This window comes from Anser cygnoides, chromosome 25 (genome assembly GCF_040182565.1).
Source record: "Anser cygnoides isolate HZ-2024a breed goose chromosome 25, Taihu_goose_T2T_genome, whole genome shotgun sequence".
Taxonomy (NCBI): Eukaryota; Metazoa; Chordata; class Aves; order Anseriformes; family Anatidae; genus Anser; species Anser cygnoides.
The window spans coordinates 1,213,549-1,238,736 of record NC_089897.1 but is presented as its reverse complement, the minus strand read 5'-3'; the positions used below and the strand labels follow the sequence as shown (position 1 = coordinate 1,238,736).

Below are 25,188 nucleotides of genomic sequence, written 5' to 3'. Positions count from 1 at the left end.
AACTAAGCACTTAATTTAGGTTTAATAGGATAATCCTTTGCTGCATGTTACATAAATAGTAATTGAATATGAAGAATGCATTGAGTGAGAATTAACAGCTGCGGGAGAGATGCATTTTATTGCATTCTTGTTAAATGTGTGGCCCCAGCCTGGGTCTCTGGTGTAGCAGAAAAGCTGGATTCAAAGGCTCTGAAAGTCAATACAGAAACTGCTCTGAAATGGGTCTGCAGAGTGGGATGAGAAATTCAGGACTGGGCTTTTTGTTCTTTACTGATCCACTGCCTGACCCGAAGCTGAACTGAACGGGAGGGACCTCCTTGCGTTGACCTCCAGAGCAGCTGGATCATTCACCAGGTGGAATCTTGCCCTCATCCTACATGCAGCTCTAGGAGAAATACAATCACTAGTGCGGGGGACTGACAGGTCTGGGGGCAAGGGGCTGCTTTATTCATTACCCAGGCAGCACGGAGCATTCCCTCAAGTGATTCAAAGTGATCCTGGAGAAGGGGGGAGTTTAAAAAAAAAAAAATAATGTAAGTTTGAAAAAGAGGACTTTAAACCCAGTTTTAAGCCACTTGCCCCTGCGGTGAGCCATGGGGCTCTCAGCTTTTCCAGGTTTGAAAGGCATTAGACCAAGCCAGGAGAGGGTTCCTGAGCATCAGCAGTGGGCAGGATGGGAGCTTGGCACTGCTGCTTTGCAGGTGAGCTGGCAGAAAGCTCCCTCTGGGCTGTGTCCCCCCGTGGCCAGGCCACCCCGGGCTGCTCCTGTACCCCCTGACAGCAGCAGCAGCACTAATGTGGTTCTGCATCCTGGCTCGCTCTCTGAGGCAGTCTGCCACCTTTATTTAATTCCGAGATTTATTTGTTGCTACTCAGTCAATTACATTATTGCAAAGTGTGAGTGATAAAACCCTTAAATTACTTATAGCTCATCCTTGTTTAAGGGAATAATTAGTGTGTTTCTAAACAAGGAGCAATTCTTCTCAATGGGAAATTTAGACTTTAAGGATATTTCCCCTGTAACTTATGTTACATAAATAATTTATCACTGATTACACAAGTATTTTATTCTGTCTAGCCCTAAAACATTCTCTCCTTCCCACGCGAAGTTGCCGGCTTGCCTCGGCGCTGAGGGTCGCTGCACACTGGAGGGGCTGCAGGATTTGCCCAGGGCTGTTCCAGCGATCTGTGGCAGGGCAGGGAAGTAATTTTGTGCCCCCTGTATTCTGTTATATAGCGGGTGGAGCAGCAAACCCTGAGATTTTCCTGCTGCCTTCAGCCCTGTGCTGTGACCCACCTGCAGTATCTGTGCCAGCTGCAGGGAAACGCAAAGTGCCCATTCCCTCAGCGAAATCCTAGCCTGGCACCCTCCCTGGAATTTGAGAGTTGATCTCAGAGTTTTGCCAGCTCTTATTTTATTTATTTATTTATTTATTTTAGTTTTTTCCCCTGGCCAGAAAAAACTGCCTCAAAACTCAGCCGTTTGCCTGTGTCACTTAAGCCCATGCAGGTGATTTATGCAGCTGGTGAGAGGGAGGTTATTTAGCTATTGTTTTAAAAGCTGGTGTGAGGGGAGGATGGAGGGGAAGCAGTGGGGGAGTGGAGATGTATTTTGTTTGTGCCTCAGATCCTGCCACCTAGGAGAGGCTGGGTGACAGGTAGGGAGAGCTGTTCGCGTCCTCCTCCTGGGCTGGGAGGAGCTGGAGCCTGGCAGCACATCTGGTGGCAGAAGTTTGGACCCTCTTTGTGCCGCCAGGCTCAGCTGGCACAAGGGCTTTGTGCTCGGTGAGGGCTGGGGGAGGAGGGAGGTGACAGCCCCACAGCCGTGGGACTGAGCAGGGGGAGCCTCTGCCCTGACTCGGTGCCGCTGCGCGAGCTGGAAACACCCAGCAGCTTTCTCCCATGTGAGGCAGAGAGAGAGCAGTGGTTTCCAGTGCAACCCAATTCTCCTCCTATGCTAATTAAATAGGACAGGAACACGGACCTGGCTCCTCTGAATAAGAAATCAACTGGAAGGTGGCTCCTTTCCCGAGCCCTGCTGCTTCAGCAACCAGAGTGGGGGAGACAGGGGAGGAGGAGAATATCCCTGGATTAAATTTAATGAAAATAAATATATCAGCTCTGCTAGCAGCAGACGGGGCCCTGTTTAGGGAACAGCAAGTCCAGCTCGTTCTTCAGGCGCTGTAACTTCTGTGCTGGCTCGGAGCCACTTGGTGGCTTTGCGCAAAGTGTTTCTGGAGGTACAGGGAAGATGCCTGGGAGGTAGGAGAGACAGCCTGGAAGACAATGATGGATGAAGTAACGCTTCACAAAGCTGGCATATGCTTGATGACGAGCCTGTTATGCTGGATGCTAAATAGCAAATGGTGATTAAACGGTGGTGGTGCGGAAGGAAGGGGGTGGAGGATGGAGTGCTTGACCTCTCAGACAGCTCCTGAGGGTTTGCTCAGTGAAGCTTCCTGCAGAGTTACTTTTAGGTATGGGGGCTTCACAGGGTCGGTGTGTTCCTTGGCCTTATTATATACGTATTTTTGAACAGCCTGAACAAATTTTGGGTTATTTCCATGAACAGTCAAAAGCAAGAAAGTTGTTCTCCTATGGTGCTCTCCCAGGTTTGGTTTCTTCTGTGTCTCTTAGCATGTCTGGCACAGGTTCCTGTCCATGCTGGGGAGACCAGATTGCATCTGCCTTCGTTCTCCGGTCACTGCTTCTACAAAACACGATCGCTGAGCGTCTCAGAGCCTCTTGCCACATGCGGTTGAAATCAGCCCACAGCTTCTTGGAGTCCCTGGGGAGACGGGGACCCGACAGATGGGCAGACGGGGAAAAGAGCAGTAATTGCATTACGTTCTGTTTCCTTAGGAAATCACACTGAAAAAGACGAGCGAGCACCTCGGAAGCAGGGGAGGATGGGTTGGGATGTGGGAAGAGAGAGAACCTGCTGTTGGGGACTGGAGCTGTAAGCAGGGCTGGGACTGGTGCCCAACCTGCCCCGAGTACGGTCTGCCCCTGCCTGGCAATTTTGCAGCAAGGAGCGAAACATACTGAGCTCCTGGGGCCGTCCCTTCCTCGCATCATTAATTAGAGGTTTGCCCATGTCCTGTAGTGATCTGCTGGGCTTGGTTTGCTTAGCTGAGCCCCTCAGAGCTCTGGGCTGTTTACATGCAGAGATTTGATTTCAGGTCCATCTCTAAGCCTCACCGTGTCTCGTGGTGACATTTCCCTTGCTAAATATCAGAACAGGGATGTCTGAAAGCCAGAGCGAGGAAGGACAGAGCGGGAGATGCAGGATGAAGGACAGGAAAGGCTGGAGGAGGGGTTTAGGGCAACAGTAATAGGAAGTGAAAGGAAAACCAAGTCCAAATCAGGCTCTGTGGAGGAATAAGCACCAGGGTGGTTGGGTGACCTGGCAAGGCTTCTGCAGAGGCTGTGGGATCGTTCAAAGCAATTAAACGCTTTCCTGGGGGGAGCAGCTTACATGAAAGAAGGAGCCTGTTTGGACCTTCTCCAGTTCCTGCTGTCTTTAATAATCTTCCAGCAACTTGAGTCAGCTGGTGGCTAAAGGCAACAGCCAGGAGTTTGTAGAGCAGTTGGGCCAAGGAGCAAAGTTGAGGGCTTGCAAGCAGGTGGTTTGGCTCTGCAGGGACAGGGTGCTCTGGAAAGATGCACAGGAGCTGCCCTGCGCATCTCTGCCTTGGGCTTGAAGTACCCCAAAACCCTGACCCTGCAGGGTCCTGGTGAAGAGGAAGATGATGGGTTTGGGGCTCCTCCACTGCTCTGCAGCGGTTCCCGCTCCCACAGGCGATGGTCGTGGGTTTTCCTCTCCCCCTGCCCCACTGGGAAGAGGGGCCTGGATGCACCATGCAGCTCTGGCAGCGTAATGGGGGCAGATGGGCACTGTGAGCCTCTGAGAGCATCGTGGCGGTATGCTGGGGGATTCCAGGAAAATGGAAATCCAGTGGCTGTGAGGTTGGAGGTGAGGTTACCATTTGTCCCTGCACAATGCTGGCTGCGTTAGATGTTAACCACGTTCCCCATGGCTTTGCTGACCTGTGCAGGGCTGAGCCGTCCTGGTCTGTGGGCTTCTTGAAGAGAGAGCTGGGATCTCCTGTGTGCTTGGGGCTCTGCAATGCAGCGCTGCTGAACCAAACCCAAGGTCCTGCTCCTGAAGGTTGTGTTGGCTGCAGGCTTAACCCCGCTATGACAGGTGAGTGTCTTGGCTTTTCCATGGCATCTGTCCTGGCCACTTTTTTTTTTTTTCCTACAGAGGGAAAAAAAAACCTTAAAAGATCTTAGGAAATGTGAAAACAATAATTATTCACTTCAAAATAGCAGTTCTGGGACACCTGATCTCCACATCTCGTTACAAGACGAGGCTCTGGCAGACTGACACCTTTCACAACACAGAGCTCCGAGGGAGGCAGTCGGGCTGGGAAGCACGTCATGCGGCGCGGTGGCACTGTCCTCAGTGTCACCCTGCTGGGGCTGTGCCCGTCCAGCTCCTCCAGACAGGTTGGGCTGCACACCGCATCCCAAAATGCCAGGGTGGTGGCGTGAAGTGCCCGTGCTGTCAGCAGCCCGGAGGCTCAGGATGTCGATGCGAGCGGCTGCCGAGCAGCCAGAGACGTGCAGGAGGCAGCCGGCTTGAAGTGCAATTTGCATTTTAATAAAGAAAGTTGTATTTTTTCAGTAATTTGCATTTAAATCAAGCGTGTTTCATAACTGAGCATCATCCCTCTTAAAGGGGCACTCTGAGCTTTACCTAACTCGGGGAAGGTTAGAGGAGGCTTTTACATACCCTGCTCCAACAAGGAGCAGATAGCGTCACTTCTCTGCCCGCAGGTGGTACCTGCTGCCCCCTCACCTGTGTGTTTCGGCCCACTGGAGCATCCCAGAGCGCTCTGCAGTGCCGATGGCACCCGAGCAGCCCTGGTGTGAGCAGACCGAGTGGAGGTTGCACGCAGGAGACGAGGGGATTTGCCCAGGCACAGGACAGAGGCACCCCATTAGCAGCTGAAGTAGAATCAGGGTAGGTGTAGGCGTTCCCAAACCTGGGTGAAGATGGGAAACTGCTCTTGGTGGGGAAAAGGTAGCAGAGGGAAACAGGGCAGAGGATGTAAGGAAATTATACGTTTTTTTAAACTGTTTCAGATGAGCTCAAGTATTGCTTTTTTGTTGTTGTTCTACAAGTTTGAAGTTCTTCTCCTTTTAACTCCTTTTTGTACTAAAACCATTCATGCTCCAGCACAAAACACAGGATCTTGAAAAGAAATGACACTTCTGAAGGCAAACAAGCAGGAGATGTTCTGTTCTGAGTGTGCTGAGAAGCTTCTCCCCCTCCAAATGTAATGAACTTTTATTGCTGTTGAGAAGTTCCTATAAAAAGACATTTTCCAATGCAAAAAAACCTTGCATCAGGGACCTGTTTGACTGGGTCTACAGGTGATGGAGCTGAAATTACTGAGCGGTGCCCGTTCTGCCTCCAGAATCTGCTTGCAGCATCACCTCCCATCTCCTGAGGAGCCCTACCATTACCTGGGGATGCCTGAGGGCCCACTGTAGCCTCAGAAAAGCTCTCTGTTGGCTTTTTTTTTTTTTATTTAAGCTTTTGTTTTGATAAAAACAGTGAGTTTTCTATCAAAGCCATTGCTGCCTTTCATCCCTGGGGAAAACTAGCTGTGAGAATGGCTGCCTTTTAGCCCCAGCTGATTTAGGGGATTGGGAGCCTTTCATGGTCCTACTTTTATCTTGGGAATGGGCAGGTGTCCTTGTAGGATTTGAGTGTTTGGGGAGGCAGAGGTCAACGCGCTGGGTGAGGTTTGGGCTTTGTCCTGCCCACGGGAGGCTCCAACCCTTGGTACCACGAAGATGGGCACAGCACCTTTACGCTTTTCCCTTTGGAGCCAAACCTGCCTGTGAAGAGGGAGCTGGAGATGCTGCTGTGTGTTAACTGAAGAGCAGGAAGCCCAGGTATTGAATTTAGCATTTAGTGCTGCTCAACGAGGGGAAAGCAGAGGAAGGAAGGGCGCTGCTTCCTTGTTAAGCACCTCTGTTGGACGGCAGGGTTGGGCTGGGAGTGTTGTGGGCTAAATCCCACCCTGATTAACTTTGCCGCTCTCGGCCTTCCAAAAGCGGTCGCTTGCCAAGGATCTGCTGGGTCTCTGTCCTGGAGGTATGGCCGTGAGGATGCAGCCTGGCTGCTCCCCCAGCTCCTGCTGAACGGGGGGGCGCTGAGATGCCACCGTGGTGCTGCGCTGCTGCTGCTGCTCCTTTTGGTGAAGGATTGGAGAGCTGCGAAGAGGAGGTTGAGTAACAGTGGGTATAATTCAGGTTGATTTCTTCCCAGACTCTTCATCTGCTGAACGTGTCACCAGCCATGTAGTATATGGGGTGTTTCGTATCAATTTTCTGCAATGCCAGGCCATAAATAAAGAAAATAAATGTTGTGCCTGTTAATCAGTCGCTGCTCACCCAAATGAGTTCCCTATATGTTTCCCCGTTCTATAATTACTTGTCACCCACTGCTAGTTTGTAACTTCTCAGGCTGTGATTCTGTTAGGTGGCTTTTTCCCTCTCTTTTGACAGGATTAATCCGTTAGTTGTTGGGTTGTTTTTTGGTTTTGCTTTTGTTTGTATTCCAGGCGGAGGACGTTAAAAACCTATTGATTTGCAGCGGAGGTTCCTCGTGTGTTGGGAGCTGAGGGAAAACAATCTCCAATCAGAGCCGTGTTTTTAATGTCCAGAACAAATAGTCGGTGGTACCTGGTGCTGTGCAGTTCGTGCCAACAGAGATGTTCTGCAAACGTGCATTGATTTAAGCCTGCCGCCGTTGCTGGGAGGTGTCTGCGGCAGTGCTACAAGATGAGGAGCAGGTGCTGAGCGGGCTCCTCTTTCTGTCTGTTTTCTACAGCTTCCCAATGCTCTGCAAGCTGCTGCTCGTTGCAGTATTCAGTTGGTCAGCGTTCACCCCACAGTGCCTCTCCTCCTAGACCAGCTCTTGCATTTTGGGTCGGTTTTCTTGTTTTTCGGGTGGGGAAACTGAGGCAAGGAACCCTGCTCATGCCTGGGTTGGTGACGGCCTCCAGGAGAGAAATCCAGGCTCCCCATCCAGCAAACCAGGGCAGGAGGTGGAGGAAACCTGCTGAGAGCAACCACTTCTGGTGAGGAGAACTTTAAAATAGATAAGTCTAACAGACAAGAAACAGCTGTGAAAGAAAGCATAATGTAATTTCTCAGCCAGGCCCTCCAACCCTGAAAACAGAGCTAACTGCATCTTCCTTCCCCTCACGCTGAAAATAATTGTAATTTACACACCGAAGGGACAGAGCCTCTGGAACATCATGTGGCAGGAAAGTATTAACTGCAGCTGTCACGTGGAGCTGTTCCCAAGGACTGGTTTGTTAGGTGGGAGGCTGGAGATGGATTTTTTTTGGAAAAGAGATGGATTTTTTTTTTGGCTGAGATGGATTTTGGGGAAAGAGCATCGGGGGAATGAGCAGAAGTCAGTGGTGAGTGCACCCCTCGTGCCTCTCTGGGCTGCCTGGCAGAGCTGCCTGCTGCACACGGGGGATGCAGTGCACTTTATATCCATTGAAGCCTTCCAGTATGTTCATTTGCCTGGCAGCCTCTGCTTTGAAGAAAGAATAAAAGACCTGCTTTCTAGTGCAGCAAAGGATAAAACACAATGGGGAAGCTGGTCTGCTATACGGGAGGAATAATAGGTCTATTAGGTTAACACATTTTCCGTGCACCCAGCCAAAACGTTTCATTAAAACAACGGGGCTCCTCCCTCCCCTGCTAATAAATTAACCTCTGCACAGGGGACGGATCTGCGGAAAAGATTCATTTACCGGAGCAAAGCACGAGCCTGCGCCTGCCTGAGCACCGCAGCTCACGGGGAGAGCTCAGATCCTGGCTGGAGCCCCCCCAGCCTGGGGTGGAGGCTTGCCCCTGAGCCTCTAGTAAATAATTTAAGGGGGATTCCTTCTTTGTTTCCCCTCCTTCCCCTGCACAAGCTCTGCTTTTGGTGTCAAACAGCCAGCTCTCTCTCCTCTTTCCCTGGGCGGAGGGGGCTGCTGCTGGCTGTGATTTCGTGGCTGTGGGCATCCATAGCTCTGCGCAGGAGTCCCTGGGTCCATCTGGGGTCAGGAGCCGGGGGGCTGCAGAGCCCACCCGAGCCTCCCAGCCTGTCCTCCAGCCATCCAGGGACCCGGGACGGCATCCTTCCTCTGCTGGTTCGTAGCCTTACAGGGCTCGAGGATGGCAGGAGCGGATCTGGGGCCCCTGGTGAGACTTGGAAGGACAGAGGCCAAGCATCCATCTGGCTGTGAGCTCGCTGCTGTCGCCCAGCCCTCAGAGCGCCTCTGGGCCTTGGCACCTCCGAAAACAAGGCATTTTGTGAACGGTGCGTGGGATGGGAAATTGTTGTTTGTGTTCACAGAAGCTGGAGATCAGATGCTCTGAGCCGTAAACCAGCCTCATCGCTCAGGGCAGCGCTGGCAGAGGGAGAAGGGATCGGAAAAGCATCTTCTGAAAGCGTTCAGGTAGCTTTCCCTGCCGGAGCAGCCACTGCTGCAGGCTTTTTGGTAGCTACGGCAGTTCTTTTGTGCCACCAGCAGCTCGACGAACCCAAAATGCACAAACAAGCCTTCTGTAAGGGCTGCGCTAACTCCGTGGAGCTCCCTGCACACCTGCTCCAGCAGCCAGCCACCCTGCTTTCGGGGACACAAGGGACCAAGCGCTAACAAACACAGACAAGGCTTTGCAGCCAGCAGGCTCGGTCCAGGCACTGAGATCTTATTGCCAGTCAGGTGCAGCCTCGCATTCCTCCGCAGATTATTTATCAGGATAAATAATTATATATTAGGGCCACGGTGGATGCAAATGACATAATTAATAATACACGCTTCGAGAGTAATTTGCAATTTAAAGTGCTGTATAAAAGCCTGGTATTAACAATACTTATTTTTATTTATTTATTACTGGCTCTCAAAATCTCCATGGTGAATAATTTTCCATCTTTTCCATTTTTTAATTTATTTCTATGGCTCTGGGGAGAGTACAGACCACCTTGCAGTGACCTGGTCAGGAAGGGGATGGGCTGGGACACCCCGACACACCCTTGGCTGGGTTATGGCTCTTGGCTGGCCATTTCTGGAGACTGGTGCCCTTGGGGATTAGTGTCTGTGATCTTATTAATAGGCTTTGTTCGCTTTTTTAGCTTGTACCAGTCACCTGGGAATGTTTTGCTGCGCTTTTGGCTGATGCTTGGTGAAAGTGTGTTTCCAAAATAGGGAGGTGGTGCTCGTGCTGACTCCTTCAGCACGGCAAAAATGGTCCGTGGGTGGGATCTACAGCCCTTGGAGTCCTGACATCTGCCTCGCAGCAAGTGCTGTGCCCAAAAAGCAGTCTCTGCTTCCCCCTTAAGTTAATGTCTCAAATACACGGAGACCGTGAATCTGGACTCCAGGCTCTGCCTTCCTGGTCTGGGAAATTCAACCCTGCCACTACCACGTCCCTTTGCTACTAAAAGGGACTTAACTGGTTTTCCCAGAGAGGCTGAAGGATGCTGAGCACTGGGGCTGTGATAACAAGGTGAGAAGTGGCAGGAGTGGATAGCTTTTCCCTTAGTAAGACGGCCAGAGAGCTGTTCTGTGCTGAGCTCTCCTGGCATCCATCTACTAGCTCAGGGGAAAAAGCCATGGCGCAACTTTTTTCCTTTTCCTCACCACTGCCCTAAAAGCCCTTGGGCAGGCTTGCTATGGAGATGCATCTCTGGCCTCATTCCTGCAGCACTGAGCGCCTGAAATGAAGTTATCCTCCGCCCGCCCTCCCCTGGGTGAGGCGGGGAGCGTGTGTTACAGCACATTGCATCCTGCGCTTCTGCTCTCAAAAAAAAATCTTAGCGAATCTTCTCCCGCCTGTCAGACACCCAGCCGTCCCCGACGTGAGCCCAGCATGTGGAACGGGCACCGTTCGGGTGCTGAGGAAGAGGGGGGGGGAGGAAGGAGAGCTTGGCTATGCTTGCAGGAGCCCCAGCACTTGTGCACCCCGTGGAGCTCGGCCCCGGGGGGTGTGCGGCGGCTTCGCCGGCTCTCTGCTGTCAAAGTACTTCGTGTAACATGCTCATCCTGACACTCTGCTGCCTGTTCCTCAAAACCCAGCAGAACCTGGTGGGCGCTCAGATGGGAGGCATATGGTACGAGTCGCTCTGCGTTCACCCAGCAAAAACAGGATCGGGAAATGGGTCGGGGAGCGTGGGCGGAGGGAAGCTTTGCTGGGTGCTCCGGGAGCCGTCCTGCTGGCAGCTGCTTCGCAGCGAGCGTAGCAGAAATTCAGCTGAATGGGGTGGTCCTGGGGAGATCTTTGTGGGGCTGTCCTGCCAGGTGAATTGGTTTGGCTGCGGGGGGTTGCAGGTATTTGGTGTGGGAATGCAGAGGTGCGTTCGGGTGCCGGTCACTGCCACTGGTGAGGTCTGGGGGTGCCACTGGGTGCTGGTTCTTACAAGGCTGGCACCCATGGCTGAGGACTGCCTCTGCACGCCCTGCCCTATGGATCGACCCCACGGGCAGCAGCTTGACCTGGGATTTGCAAGCAGAGTGGAGTACGTGCAACTCAGACCTAAAATAAAGCCAGATCTGGGTGCTCACCGTGTTGCAAAGTCCCGGGGCCTCTGCAGCAGCACTGCCCGCAGGAGCTGTAGCTGCGGTGGTGAGGAAGCTCGGTGCCAGCTCGGGGAGGGAGCCCGGTGGGATGCGGGCACCGGCAGGTCTGTGCCGAGCGCGGCGGTGCCACAGCTGCTGGCCCATCTGGCAAAGCAGCTGCCAGCGGGAGCTGGGGTTTTGCACGCAGACACGCGGGAGGCTGGAAATAGCAAGCGGGGAGAGAGGAGGCACCCGTGGTGTGAGGCCGGTCTGGGAGCAGCAGCACAGGAGGGAAGCATCTGGACTTAACCCCGATGTGCGTCGCGCCAGTCGGGCACCGGTGATGTGCAGGGGGTGAGCGGAGCTATGGGAACCCAGGAAAAGCAATATCAAAACTCTCATGGGGCTTTGGCAGAGCATAGTATAACTGGTTGTGATGGCTTCTTGGTTTCTTTTAGGTCTTTGCTGCAGCATGGGAGGCAGCAATCCTCTGGGCAGGGGGAAGGCAGGACCAGAAAGAGTCTCGGGGAGCGAGTGGCTTGGACCTGGGGCATACCTGCACTTGGCACAGTGGTCTGGGGGGAGCTGGCCTGCAATAGGAGGCTATGGAAGGCTTGATTAACGTGGTCTGAGGGCACAGTTCTGGGCTCATGGGCACAGCCCTGGTCTGCACTGAAGTGTTTTAATGCTGCTTCTGTGTTTGTAACAGAAAAACCACGCATCCTTCTGTTTCCAGAGCCCCAGTGCGGACATCCCTTGCAGGCAGAGATTTCCATGTGAGCAAGCCGCAGGTATCTCAGCACAGGCTCTGAACCATGGGTGAAGCCTCTGGGAAACACACCATGTGCACAAGTAACGTCCCCACGGCTCCTTCAGCGCGTCGGGGCGCTTGTGCCGAACCGCAGCTGCGTGACAAGGACGCCCGGCTCATCCCTGCAGGGCACTGGGGGGACGTGGCAGGCGACAGGCCTGTCAAAGCACTTGGGATTAGAGCCTGTCACAGCCAGGTTTTATTTATTTTATTTCAGGCAGCCGCCCGCCGCTCCTGCTCGCAGCGCCGGGGAGCGGTGCTGGCACACAGCGGGGCTGTCCCTGCTCACAGCCCGGCTCCCCACGGGAGGGCAGGGCCCTTCCTTGATCTCAGCCCTCTCATCCGTCAGAAACCGAGCTTTATCAGCTCACATCTCGCCGGGTGACTTTTTTCCTTTTCCTCTTGCCACCAGCAAGCCTAATAATCCTCCAGCATCCGAAGCACGGTGTGATTTCCCCAGGCAGCGCTTGGTCTGGTTCGTAAGGTCCCGGTGGAGCCTGGAGGAACAGGTCGGTCTGAGACCCATCAAGAGCTCCGAAAGTCCAGAGACCATCCTCAGCCACCTGCAGGAGAGTGTAGAAGGTGATTCACCTCCAGCCGCTCCACGGAAGAAAAGTCTCTTTTCAAAAGTAATCTGACTTCGCCCGTCCCGGCTTTTCGAAATTATTGTGGCACCTCAGTCAGATTTCTGCAGAGATTTGTCATCCAGGAGCTGGGTTCTCTTGGCTGGGTTCTTCTCGCAATTCGTCATCACGAGTATCGTTTACCCTCTGAAGTCACGTCTTGCTTTTAATCAGTCTTTACCATTCAGGCATGCTGCAAACGGCTCCCTCGACGGCAAAGCATTATCCTTCTTAATGAGCAGGACTTGGGGGACACGGGGGAGCAGAGCAGCCCATTTCTCTTCATCACCACCAATAGATCAGAGCAAATCAGTTTTGCAACAACTTTAATAAATTGATTCAATTTGGCAAACCAGAAAAAAAAAAAAAAGAGAGGGAGATTAAAAAGTAAAGGAGGAAATAATGTGAGATGCTTCCAGCAATTGTGGTGGATGGTAAATCTCTTCTTTATTACTCCTTTATTATTTCCAGAATCCGAAGTTTAAATAATTAAGCAGAATAAATGGTGGATGAGTATTATTTTCAAGTTTTATTTATTGATTCTCAAAGGACAGATGTGCACAGAGACCCAGCCATAGAGGAAGCTAATTTCTCCAGTGGTGTAAATCAGCTTAGCATCATTAACATGAATGTCATTTAAAGGAGATTTACACAAGCTGAGAATCCAGCCTCCTCATTTTGGGAGGAAAATATGGAAAACTACGTAGGTTTTAATATTTTTTGTTCTGTCTTCTGTGCAATTCATTTATTTTCCAATTTAATAGCACATCAGGTATATTTTTTGTGTAATTTAAATACATTTATTGACAGAGCTGCTCACTCTGAAAGTCTTTTTGGGAGCTTGAAATTGGCCAACTCTGTATGCCTGCAGGTTTGCACTCGTGGCATCTCTGAGGCCGGGCTGATACCTGGAAGATGCTGGGCTGCCCGTACCTGCGTGAGTTACAAAATATTTGGGAGATGCTGGAAGTGGGGCTGGGCTGGGTGCATTTGTAGTGCCTGGGAAAAGATTTCCCAGAGCCAAAGGCTTAATTCCTTCTTCAGTCCGCTGCGCACCTTGCTTTTGGTAATATCCATGTTAGCACCCTAGTTATCCATTTAAAACACGTGTGAGACCCCAGCCGGTGGGAGCGCACCCCTCTGAGCTCCCCGGGGTGCCCAGCTGTCTCTGCACCATCTCGCGGTTGGGGATGAACACCTGGTGCCTTCGCTGTTCTTAAATCGCTGCTTTGATCTCAGGTCACCGCTGCTCCCGTGGGCACCCCGGGGGCTCCTGTCTTCCCCAGGAAAGCTCCAGCACCGGGATATTTTTTGGCATGCAGAGGAGAACAAGGTGGCGGCGGCGGCTGCTGCAGCAAAAGCAACAGAGGCCTCAGAGAAGCAGAGGAATGCCACCTGGTGTTAACAGTGGGGCCAATTAAGGAGACCAGGAATTAAGGAAATCTGACACCTGTAAGTAGATTAACCCAAAGGAAATGCAATGCTATGTGAAATTTCAGCTACGTGGGGAGTGACCTGTGGATGAAACAGCCCCGTGAGCAGATAAATAGGTGGGTCCCTTTGTTATCTGACCTTGTCTGCCCATTAAAACCAATTAGGGGACATCATCTGTGCTGCTGTACCCGATGATTATGTGCACTGGGGTTGGAGGTATTGGCATTTTTCAGGAGTCCCTAATTCAGCTGCACCAGCTCACTCTGGGCTAATTTAATTATGCAAAGACATCTCGAAAAGGTGTCATGAGAAGGAATTTCTGGTGCTTGTGAGAGTCCTAAAATGCAAATGCGGGTAACACGGGGGTGGGTGAGTGACTCCAACTTTTATGGCTTTGTTCTGTACTGATGAGCTCGAATGTGGCTGCAGGAAATTTAGTTCCAGCAAGAAAGGGAGAGTCTCAGGCATCAGGAGCTTGCCTTGGGTCCTTTCTTATCTATTACCAGCCTGGAAATGAAAAATCTGGCTGCGATTTGTGGTGATTGCAGGACAACAGAAAAGCTGTTGACATCTCGGATCCATTTCCATCCTGTTTTTTTCTGTGCTCCTTGATAGGAGCGGCAATTGGTGTCTGGGGGGAGAGGTGTCGGTGGCCTTCTCAGCTCCCCCAGCAGCACTTGCATTGTGGCGTGCCGTGCCGTTCACAAGATGTTCGGGCAGACTGAAGGAAAATCAGGGAATTTCTAAGAGGTTCCAGAGGAGAGCCTGGAAAAATGCATTTGCTACCAGATTTCCAGATTAATGCTCGCCTTAGCAGGATGATCCCTGCAGCTAACCTGGCTCCCCGTGGGGAGAGACACAGCCCAGAGGGGCTGATGTTGTGCCCAGAGACACAGGTCTTCTTATCTCACTCCTGGGAAGCCAGGAGGCTGGGTTACGGTCCTGCCTCTGCCAAAGTGTGTCAAATTCATCTATTTATCCAGCATATTCTCCACAGACTTTTTTTGCCTAGCTTTAACAATGGGGACAGCTGTCACCTGCCTGTTCTAGAGGAGGTATGTGGGTTTAGGAGGAACTGCCTGTGGGACTGAGTTTTGGCTCCCACGCTCTCAGCAAGGGTGAGATTTGCTCCTTCAAAATGTCACTTGCTAAACAACAAGTAATGATAAACACTTATTGTTATTCTTCTTTTTCTTTTTTTCTTCCCTCTGTGGGAGTAGATGATATTGCTAAGTGACCGAATACTCACTTGACCCTTGAAAATGCAAGAATCATGTTTAATTCATATCTTTTATTTATGGGTTTGGGCTCCTCCAGTTTCTGTCCTGAGATGCGCGGCGGCTGCTCTGTGCACGGCTGGAGCTCTCTCCAGGAACAGCCGTCAGGGCCTCGCTGCAGCAGTAATGGGCTTGGGCACTGTGTCAGCTCCCTTCATGCTGATGAGAGCTTATAAATATATATATATATATATATACACACATATGGCAACTTTTGCAGTCAAACCACACGGATGTTTTCGGTGGAGCATCCACAGCTCACTGCCCACCTGCCTGCCATCAAATCAAGGGTTTTCCAGCGGTACAGCATCAAGCAGATCCCTGCAAGACAGCAGCCTGGCAGGATGGGGAGGGAGAGAGACGCGTCTCCCTGTCCCTTGTCCCCAGCCCCACGGTGCCCCCTGAGCCTGAAGGTTGGAGCAGACAGGGCTGGGAAAAAGCTCTGCCCCCACGACCACGCTCCAGCAAAGCCAGGCAAGGATCTGAGCACAAGGCAGCGATGCGTGCAGCTGGGAGGCCGTGAGTCAGATTTACAAGGACGTGATCTATCAGCCACGAACTGATGACAAAAATGGCTGAGTGGTGCTGGGTAGAAGGCGCACGGGCAGAGCTGGCTCTGGAGTGCCCTCCGGGATGAATGCTTGTTAGGAGGTAAATACAGTCCCGGGCTGTGTGACCCAGGGCACCCGAGCAGAGGGGCAGGGATTTAATCCTTTCTCCCAGCACGGCGATGGTTAAACCACTGTACTGCAGACAGCTTTGGGCAAAGCATCACAGAAAGGAAATGGAGAAGCAGCAAAGGGAGGGAATTGCAGCCTGGAGGAAGATAAAGGGTTTAGAGAGGATGGCTGTGAAGAAAGCGATTAGAGGAAATTAAACATGGACAGGCTGGAGACGGAGGCCGGGGAGGGGAGGAGGCATCTGGCTGTGCTGGTGCAAGGGCACATTGCATGGCAGAGGAATTGTGCTCGTCACAGAGCAGTGCCGGCGCAGGGAGGAAAGAATGGCACCAGACAGAGCAGGAGGCTTCTGTGCCTCAATAACCAGCCAGGCAATCCTGGCACCAAGGACCAATTCTGGACTGAAACCAAGGAGCACAAATCCCAGGGGTTTGGAGGAGGCAGGAATATGTCAGCTCCTGCCTAGTGAAGCCCTAACACACGTGGTTGGTGAACCCGAAGGAGCTTTTAGTAGAGCTCTTCTGTCTCGGTTTTTTCAACCTAGTGATTAAAAGTCCAGCATGGAGATGCCTCTTCTCTTGGCCAAACCTCTTGCAAGGGGCAGACAACTGTGTCTGGTTAGTCGCCTTGAACATGGCAGCTTCATCTGGGAAGTGCTGTGGCTGGTGGATGCATCGTCCCCAGGATTTTGGTGCGCTGGCTTCTGAAGATGCTGGAGGACCAGTCCTTGTAGTGGAAAAGCTGAGGGCAAGACTGGACTCTCGGGACAGATGAGGGTGCTCTCGCTTGTCCTAGTGATGCTGTCAAATGCACTGGTGTTGCCTTGGTAAGGGAGAGGACATGAGGAGCTCCTGGTTGTCTGCAGCATGTGGCTCCTTGGAGCTGTGTGAGGGCACGAACCTGAAGCTTCACAGAGATCGCTGCCAACCTTCGGGAATATCAGCGGTGTCACACAGGTGTTAGTGTGCTGACCACAGGTGGCCGTGCCACATCTTAGGAAGGATAAAGAACGATTGGGGAAGTTGGGAAGCTCTCCACAAGCCTCATCCAAAAAGGATGCCACTGGGAGGGAAATGCTCTGGGTCGTGGTTTGAACCTTGGTTCTCCTCTCCCACTGCCCCTTTTCTTCTTAAAAAATAGGACGGGATTAAATCCCATCAGTAGCTTTTAAAAGCCAACTGAAAATGTCCTTTATTAAATTACTACCCTATTGATCTTGCAGTCATCCGAAAGGGGATTGATTGAGGACTTAAACAGACACGCAGCCGGGCCAGACGCTCAATTAATGTGCATAAACGGGCAGTGAAGAAGCAATTTTCGGAGTAAGTCAAGCAAAAGATCAATCCTGTTTTGCCTTCCATGCCAAAGTTGCTTGTGTATTTATTTTCACGTTAGTTCATCTTCATTTGTTTGTCCCTCTTATGATAAGCACCTTGCTGAGAGGTGGCACTCAAAGCGCAGCTCGCTCCATTCCCAGAGCCATCGCTCCTTTCCTTCAGGCCTTGGAGAAGGACACGTGGGCAGCGGGGTCAGGGAGAGCCATGGCATCTCAAAGAACCCCCACCTGAGGGTGGTTTTAGCAATGTACACCCCAGGTTCTCCATTAAAGTCTTACAGAAAGGGCAGTGTGAAGCAGCGGCGGTGTCACCTTTTTTGAGTACTCACGTGTCTGATGAACCTTGGGTTGCTCTCCCAAGTCTGGGGAATATCTGGGGGGGAAAAAAAAAATCCTCTTTATTGACTGTTTCCTGCCTCTTCACCATATGACAGTTCCAGGTGGCTGCTGGAGCAAAGCAAGCACAATGGATCTACAAATGCTTAGCTTTTCTCTGGATTTTCCTACTGATGCTGCAGGGAGAGCCCATAAACATTGCTGAAGAATGGGCCAGAGCAAAGCATCTGAAGGCAAATCTCTACGCTGTGTTTGGTTGCTCTGTGTTTGTGAGCAAACTGCAAGGAAGGCTCTGTTTTGCTTTTTTTTTTTTTTCTCTATTTTTTTTTTCCCCCTTTAGGCTTAACAAGAATCTTGATAAGAAATTCTGGTCTCTGAAGGCCACCAGCCCAGATCCGCTGGCTCGAGCTCTTTGTTCCCAATCTGCCTTTTGGCCAGATATCGGCTGCGTCACCCCATGCATACGAAGGGGATCGCTCATGGTTTGCAGCAGTCTGAGGAGAGCGCAGAGGCAGGCTGCCGAGCCCTGGCTGTGGGGAAGGCTGAGCCACGTCTTCTCATGGCTCCACGCGGCTCAGCCACAGACCTGGTGAGCCCTGCGTGATGCCACATGTCCCCGTGGCACGGAGCCATCAGGTCCTTCCGTGGGGAACCAACGTGACTTCACAGCAGTGACACTGGGGACCTTGACTGTGCTCCCGAGTGTGCAGTGGCAGGACTGGAACCCAGTCCCCTGTGCTGGTTCCTGTTCACCCAGCTTCTCCTAAGCAGTGGTAGAAACGCCTGCATCTCCTCCAAGGAGTAGAATGGGAATTTGCTAGGGTGAAGGACACCCGATCCGCTGCGATTGGGGAGTACAGGCTCAAAAACGTCCAGGTGAGCTCTTCCACCTTCCCTTCTCTCATGTCTTTGTCCTCTGCTCCTCGCGGTTGGGTGGACGTGGTGTCCCCAAGATCTCTGCTGTTGGGGCACACGGAGAAGGCGGCTTCTCCCCGCAAAGCTGAGCCCTCTCCTCCCGTCCCACCAGACTCGGCCGTCCCTCTCGCTGCTGCTCCATGCAACATCATGGCTCTGTGAGTGTCCTTCCAGGATGGGGGGACTGTGTCCTGGCCTGGCATCGCTGCTGAGTCACCGCAGCCGGCAGCTTCCCCGTGCCTTAGCAGCTTGGCCCTGGCGCAGGCAGGAGGCGACGTGCTCGGAGCTAAAGCCATAATTAGCCGGAGCTCGTTGCAAAGGCTGGGACTGAGGGCTTTTCCTGTCTGTTATGTCTCGAGAAACCTTTCATTATGTGGACGGGAAAAGCTTTATTGCCTTCCCCTTTGCGCAGCGAGGGATTTCCTCTCGCAGGCAGGCTGCGCTGGTCAGACAGCCGGGATGGGCTGGGGGCTAAGGGTGCCCTGGGGTTTGCCCTTTTTCCCCCCCTGGGAAAAAGGGGTTGGAGCTGCTCGAGGCCCAGGGAGAGGGGCAGGAGGAAGGGATGAGAAGGGCCTTGGGGTGGGGGATTTGCTCAGTCCGTGTCTGTTCTGCCCAGTGACTTGGGAGCAAAAGAAGGAGCCCCCCTGGGAGAGGGCAGGAGCGCAGCCCCTCTCCCAGATTTTGGGAGCGGAGGCTCAGGGGGTCCCAACCCATCTCCTCTCTCAGCCCACGGGGAGTGGTGGAGAGGAATTGGAGCTGGCAGCTCCTTTCTCCTCTCTTCTTTGCGATACAATCACTTTTAAGGAGGATAAATTATTGAATGAGTGAAATCTTCTGTGAAGAGTAATAAAAATGTATCTTCAATTAGAATGTGCCGAGGCTTTTTCCAGCACCTGAATGGGAGCTGCTCCTGCGGCAGATAGAGACCTCTCATCTCTTCTCTTTCTTCCCTTGTCTTTTTTAGCCCAGGATTGTTGTTCCTTCCCTGCTCAAGATTGGCTGTGCAGGAACAGGCGTGCACCCCAGCAGCAGGGTCATGTCAACAGGGGGGAGTGGATGATCTCTTTTAAACCAAGACCTGGTCAGTAATGGAAAGCGTTTTTGGTTTGTTTTTTAATTTTTAATAGCACTGCTCTTTGAGTTTCAGAGCCAGTATTTTATTTCAGTGGGTTCCTTTACCCCTGGTAATACAAGCTGTAATTTAATGTGATTCTGGTAATAAAGGAATATGCCTCCTTTCTCTCTTACTTGTTCTTTAGTTATAATCAAGTAAGTGGAGCATGTCATTAATGGGCTGCGAGCACCGGAGCGTGCCTGGGTGCGATGGGATTGGTGGCGCTGTGCGGGTGGGGATGGGAAACCCACGGTCCTGGTGGGTCCTGGTGGGCCCTGGGCATGGGACAAGGAGCTGCTGTGAGCCTGGCAGGGCAGCCAGCAGTGCTGTACCGTGCCATGCCGTGCCAGCCATGCCACCTCGAGCAGTGGCGGGTTGGGTGCTGCTGGGCTTTGCCTCCCCACGGGGATGCTGCGGAGGTGGGACGCCTGCCCGGTGCCCTCCTGGCACCACGGCCTGCTTTCTCCAGCTGGTGCTTGCTTTCCCTTTCCCTGTGTCTTTACAGCCGTTGGGTGTTTTTCTTCTCAAGGGTAGCCTCTGCAGCATTGCCGTTGTGCCTGAAGCAGGACCAAGCTGCTGACTACTTGGCTTTGTGGTCTGCTCCTCCACCACGTGGCTCTTAGGATTTATCCAGCGCCCTTCCGAGCACTGCGGCTGCATCGCTGACCAGGACATCAGACAGTGAGTGTTGGGGTGCTGGGCTGGACACCCAACAGCCAGGAAAGCCCAGCAGCTGTGGGAGCACCAAGCAAAGCTGCTGCTGTGGGCAAAACCCTCTGGCCAGGGTGTGCTTGGGGTGCTGAGATCCCCCCAGCTGCTCCCGTGATGGCAAGCAACCAAAGTTGTCCTCTCCTGAGGGCAAGCTCACCGAAGCTTGTCCAGAGCATCACCACCCTTATATGACTGTAAATTTTGGGGGACAGAGGGAAGGAATGATTTATATGTATAGCTGAGATTTTATTTGCATTTTAAATCACACTCCGGCTAAACTAATGGACCCCCTATTTATAGATGACTCCAACATAAAGTGACTGCTAATTACTACAATTAATATAGCGTTAAAGGCTTGCCAGCCAACTCCACTGCAACTTGTATCGCCTACTCATTTTCAATTAAGGCACATTGACAAGTAAAATACGCAGTTATTAAGAGCAGAGCCCTGTTGCGTAATTACATTTTTCTAAGGTCATTAATCTCCCACAATATACAGTTTTACACCCAGTGGCTGGAGAGGGGGCAGTTTTGAGGGACGGCCCATTGGAGGGACAGTGGTAGCATTTAGGGAATGCAAACGAGGTGAGATATTTATTTTATTTCATCCTGCCCTCAGATGGTGTGTGCATGTCCTTGGCTGGGCTTTCGTCGTGTCTGTAGCCAACGGGTGCCCTGCTAAGCAGACTGGCCCTGCCATGCAGCACCCTGGGGTGTGCCAGACGCCTGTGAGAGCCCAGATTTTTTCTGCATTTGGGTCAAGCAGAAAAGCCCCGTGTTTGTGGAGCTCTCGGATAGGAGCTTTCATTCCGCTTCAGTATGTGTGGTTATCTCTGCTGTCAACAGCGCTGCTGATCCCGAGGCTGGAGATCCAGGCAGCTGTGCTTCTTGTTGGCGCAATTTAAGAAGCCTTCTAACACCACCAGGATGGCTTCGCCTCTGCAGGGAGGGATCAGCTTTGGAGAGGAGCCCCTGAACATCAGCCCACCGAGGTGCTGGGAAGGATGAGCAGCCACCAGCTCGAGCAGCGAGAGCGCTGGTGTGGGACTCAGGTGCTGGCTCTGCCATGAAAGCAAAGCAGGTCACTGCCTTGCACCAAGTTCCCTTCTCTGCTACGTGGGCAGAGGAACACTTACCCCTTTGCAGAGCCTTTGACGTGTTACTCAGATTCGTAGCCCTGCAGAACACTCACCGTGCAGGACTCCAGAATTGCCCAGGTCTACAGTGGAAACCCTGCACCTGCTCTAATCAAGTTTTCCTCATTCATGCCCATGTTTATTATTATTTCTCAAGCTCTTTGGAGACACCCAGGCTGGGCTGCCTATTGAGTAGGACTTTCTCCTCCCCCCATGACTGGGGAGGAAGGTGGGAAGGGCTCTGAGCTGTACCTGTGCTCTTTTGGGGGCCAGAGGGAAGGTGGAGACCCCCTGCTTTGCTCTCCGTGCTGGGTGAGGTGGAAGGGATGGGAACGGCTCCTGCACGCCAAGGCTGGGCAGGGGATCGTGGCAAATGCCAGTAACGGGGCTGAAACCTTGTGTTAAGTCTGTGTGCATTAACTCAAGCCCGCAGCAGCACAGCCCTGAGTTGCTCCCCCCCTGGGTCCAAGCTTTGCTTGTTTGAAGTTTTGTGCGGTTTTCGTCTGAGCGTTGGTAAAGACACTGCCAGCCACAGAGGGGGCAAAGGAGGGAGCGGCCGCTCTGTAAAGCACAAGGTGAATAAATAAAGAGAAGCCAGAATGAAAAGAGGCTTAACCGCAAACAAGCGAGCAAACACCCAGAGCAGCGAAGGAGCATCGGTTCCCCAATGCCTCTAGCAGCAGCTGGTGAAATCATGCGCAAAATATTGCAGCGTTAGGGCACACGCGGCGACAAGGTGTAGTGCTGTGATTATAATAAAGACAGACAAGGGCCTTTAACACTTCCAAGCTGATGCTTTGATTGACTGCCTGAGACTCGGTGCTGGCGAAGCGGCTGGAGCCCGCTGAGCGCCCGCTGCAGGAGCGGGACCGGGGGGCTGGGGAGGGGGCTGGTGCCCACAGGGGCTCCCTCCCCGTTGCTGGGTGAGCTGCAGGGGGACGTCTGGGTGTACGGTGCGAGGCTCAAGGTGTAACCCGTTGCCCACCCTGTCCTGCAGGAAGTCCCCGTGAGCCTTTGCAGGTCTCGCCTGGTTCCCGGCTGGTAGCAGTTTGGGGTTTTCTCTGCATTTGGAGCTGAAGCTGCTTCGCCAAGCTCAAGTCTCCTCTCTTCAGTTCACGGTCTGGGCTTTGTATCTGTGGTTCTACATTTTTTCAGGCCCCTTGGACACCATCTCGTACAGAGCTATTCGATACAGCAGCTGCTCATCTGTGTCCAGCCAGGTATTGCAGCACTCCGCTGCTTCCCATAACTCCAGGGTTTAAGCACCCAGCGTGGCCCTAGGCACTGAGCAGCAGTAAATCTGCAGGCCCTTGCTTGCCTCTGGCTTTACTGGCAGCACGGGGCCACTTCCAAGGACTGAAGATGTCTGAGGAGCTCTGCGCAGAGGGATGGCCATCGGCACACGCTTTTGCTGGTCCTTGGGACATCTTTGTGTGTGATTCCCAGAAGGAAATGGCTTCTGCTTCTGGACCGCATCTGGGTGATGTGTTTTTTTTTTGTTTGTGGTTTTATTTATTTATTTATTTATTTATTTATTTAGGGACTGATCCTTGCGAGAGGTGAACGTGGCGGGCTGTTCCCAGGCGAGCCGTGGGCACGGTGGCTGGCAGTCCCGAGCGTGCTGTGCTCCGCCGCGTTGCCCACTGGAGGCTGCTGTGAATTATGGATGAGCCGAGGAGAGGAGCAAGACGGGCCCAGCATTAATCACACCTCGACAGGCTCCTGGCTTTCTGATTTGCTTGGCAGTTCTCCTTCTGCAGCGATCCCCTAGCTACCCTGTATCATGCCCATACACACAAACACATCCGTGCTTTTTCCTAGGGGAGAACAGCTTCCCTGCATGGGCTGCAGCATCCTGCACCCGCACCCTGCCAGCAGAGCCCCGATGGCAGCAACGAGGCAGAGCAAGGTGGGATGGGTGCCCCATCCTTCCCCTCCCTCCTGGCTGTTTCCCTTCTCACTGCTTTGTGGTTATGAATAAGATTTGCTCAGATTTATGGCACTTCTGAGGAGGTTTCTAGGAAGAGACGCCTTTTGCCCACTAAATTACCAACAGCGCTCTCTTCCTTCTCTCCAGGGTTCAGATCCATGCCGTGACTGACATGAAAACTTCCCAGCATTGGAGGCTGAAAGAGACAAACAAGCAATTTACCAGGAAATTATCCTTTGGGATTTCTTCTCTCTCCAGTCAATTTAATTGGGTGAGCTCAGGGGGGCTTTAATTGCTGTGCTCAATGCACAGCTTCACCCCCTCCTTCCTTTTTTTGTCTCCGATCCTTCTCCTTTCCTCCTCCTCCTCTTCTTCCTTCCCAGCACCGTTTATCTCCCTCCTCCTACAGCATCTCCCCTTCTTGTTTTTTCCCCAATTTCTCTTGGAAATGGTGACAAGCTAAAAGCCGAAATGCTGCTTGATTCCCTCGCCCAGTCACAGCTGACAGGTTCTTTAAGATTTTGGTGCTTCCCGGGAGGTGATGAACTGCCGCGGAGATGCCTTGGGTTTGCCCAGGGGATTTACGAGGGCTGCGGCAGTGAGCAGAGAAACATCTGCTGGGTGCGTGCTGGTTTGTGAGGTCCAACGGGATGTGGGCTGTGGTTTCACGTGAGGGGCCGTGTTTTGCAGCGGGCATCTCCTGAATGTGGCCCAGCCGGGGCTGAGGCTGTGGCAGAGGCTGTAGCAGTCCAGCGTGGGGCTGGGAGCCCTTGGCCACGGCTGGAGCCTGCAGGGTGCTCCCTTATCCCTGCTCCCGCTTCCCATTTTCATGGGATCTCAGACCACGTTGGGTTCGTGGCCATCGTAGTTGCATAAGGCAACTGTGGAGCAAAACTTACACCGCCCTAATTAGTCTCAGCTTTTGCTTGGCCTCATCCCAGAGCTGGCTTCAGGGAATTTTCTGGGTCAGATTCTCGGTGGCGTCCTCCCAGAGAGGCGCCTGGTACTGAAGGGTTGTCCAGAGGACTTTCCCAAAAGGCTCTCAGAGGGCCACGGGGATGGGGGAGATGGAGAGGGACGTTCAAAGTCCATATCCCGCTGCTTCCTCTGGGGTCTGGAGTATTCCGCCCATTACCAGCCTCCCTCCTCTCTGCTCAGTATTTGCCAGATCTCGCTCCTCAGCCCGGCCCAGCTGCAGCTCACCAAGGTGAGCTCAGTGCGGGAGTTTGCAGTGCATTTCACGTCGGTGTCTGAATTTTATGTAGCGTCTGGAAACGCAAGAGAATAAGCCAACCCTCTCCTTGGCCAGCGACAACAGATTTGTGGCTCAGTTGTGGTCCCCAAGGACACCGCACAAGCATCCAAGCAGCACGTGCAGCGCTGTGATGAACGAGGGATAATTTAAAATGGCAGCTGAAGTCCAAATTCTGTCTGTGATAAATACATAAACCAGTTAAAAATAAATTGATTAGCCAAGGATATCCTCTTAACACTCTTTAAACTCTAACATCTGTTTGTAATAAATAATTCAGCCGGTAGATATTAACGAGGAGGCCAGGCGCGCTGGGAGAGGAGGATGCTCAGCAGCTCCGCAGAGATGTGGCGCTGCCAAGAAGCTCGAGCTGGAGGAGCAGCATGGCCACAGCTGCCCTGGGGCTTTGGTGTGAGCGTGGCAGCCACTTGCACACCCAGCCGTGCCCCATCTGACACACACACCCCGTTGCACAAGTGAACGCAGGGCAGCAGGCGTGTGCTGGGTACGCACCCGGCTGCGTGCACAAGCAGCCCAAGCTGTGCACGGCCCAGCCTGCATCCTGGTAGCATCCCCGTGGATTTATCTGCTCGTACAGCTACACGCAGCCACTACAGCAGGGAGCCTGCTGCGTTTGGTGCGTGCACACTGTGGTCACAAACACAGGAGGTGCGGAGTGGAATCAAATGCACGTGTGCGCTTTCTGAGTATCGCCATCCCCCTGCAGCATCCCAGGGAGCGAGCGGCGGGACAGAGCTGGGTGCACGACCCCGGCTCCAGGCAGCAGATCTGGCTGTCACAGACTGGTAATTGTTGGGTTTTTCCTTTTTTAAATCAGTGCTAACAGCTGCTGTGCCCGATCCACGAGGGGTTGCTTCTGGCACTCGTACTGAGCCATCAAGCCCAGGATCGTCTCTCTGCTCAGACGGAGGAGCCAGCTGGAGCCGGACCAAGGCTGAGGATGTGCAATGGGCTGTGGGGACTGGGGGG

The 25,188-nt window shown here is 52.7% G+C and overlaps 3 long non-coding RNA genes across 4 annotated transcripts; all 3 read left to right on the top strand.

Annotated features, from left to right (window-relative positions):
- Positions 1-1,582: 1,582 nt before the first annotated feature.
- On the top strand, positions 1,583-7,089 carry LOC106046111 (uncharacterized). Of its 2 annotated transcripts, XR_010826565.1 has the most exons (5): positions 1,583-1,658; positions 2,638-4,207; positions 5,763-5,970; positions 6,133-6,315; positions 6,642-7,089. It is a non-coding gene; the product is annotated as an uncharacterized lncRNA (long non-coding RNA). The 2 variants fall into 2 exon arrangements; XR_007159890.2 differs by lacking the exons at positions 5,763-5,970; positions 6,133-6,315; positions 6,642-7,089 and adding an exon at positions 5,246-5,556.
- Positions 7,090-14,568: 7,479 nt separating this feature from the next.
- On the top strand, positions 14,569-19,245 carry LOC125180943 (uncharacterized). The gene is made up of 3 exons (XR_007159894.2): positions 14,569-16,790; positions 17,481-18,016; positions 19,020-19,245. It is a non-coding gene; the product is annotated as an uncharacterized lncRNA (long non-coding RNA).
- Positions 19,246-19,413: 168 nt separating this feature from the next.
- LOC136786945 (uncharacterized) lies at positions 19,414-24,919 on the top strand. The gene is made up of 3 exons (XR_010826580.1): positions 19,414-19,850; positions 20,727-22,925; positions 23,094-24,919. It is a non-coding gene; the product is annotated as an uncharacterized lncRNA (long non-coding RNA).
- Positions 24,920-25,188: the final 269 nt, after the last annotated feature.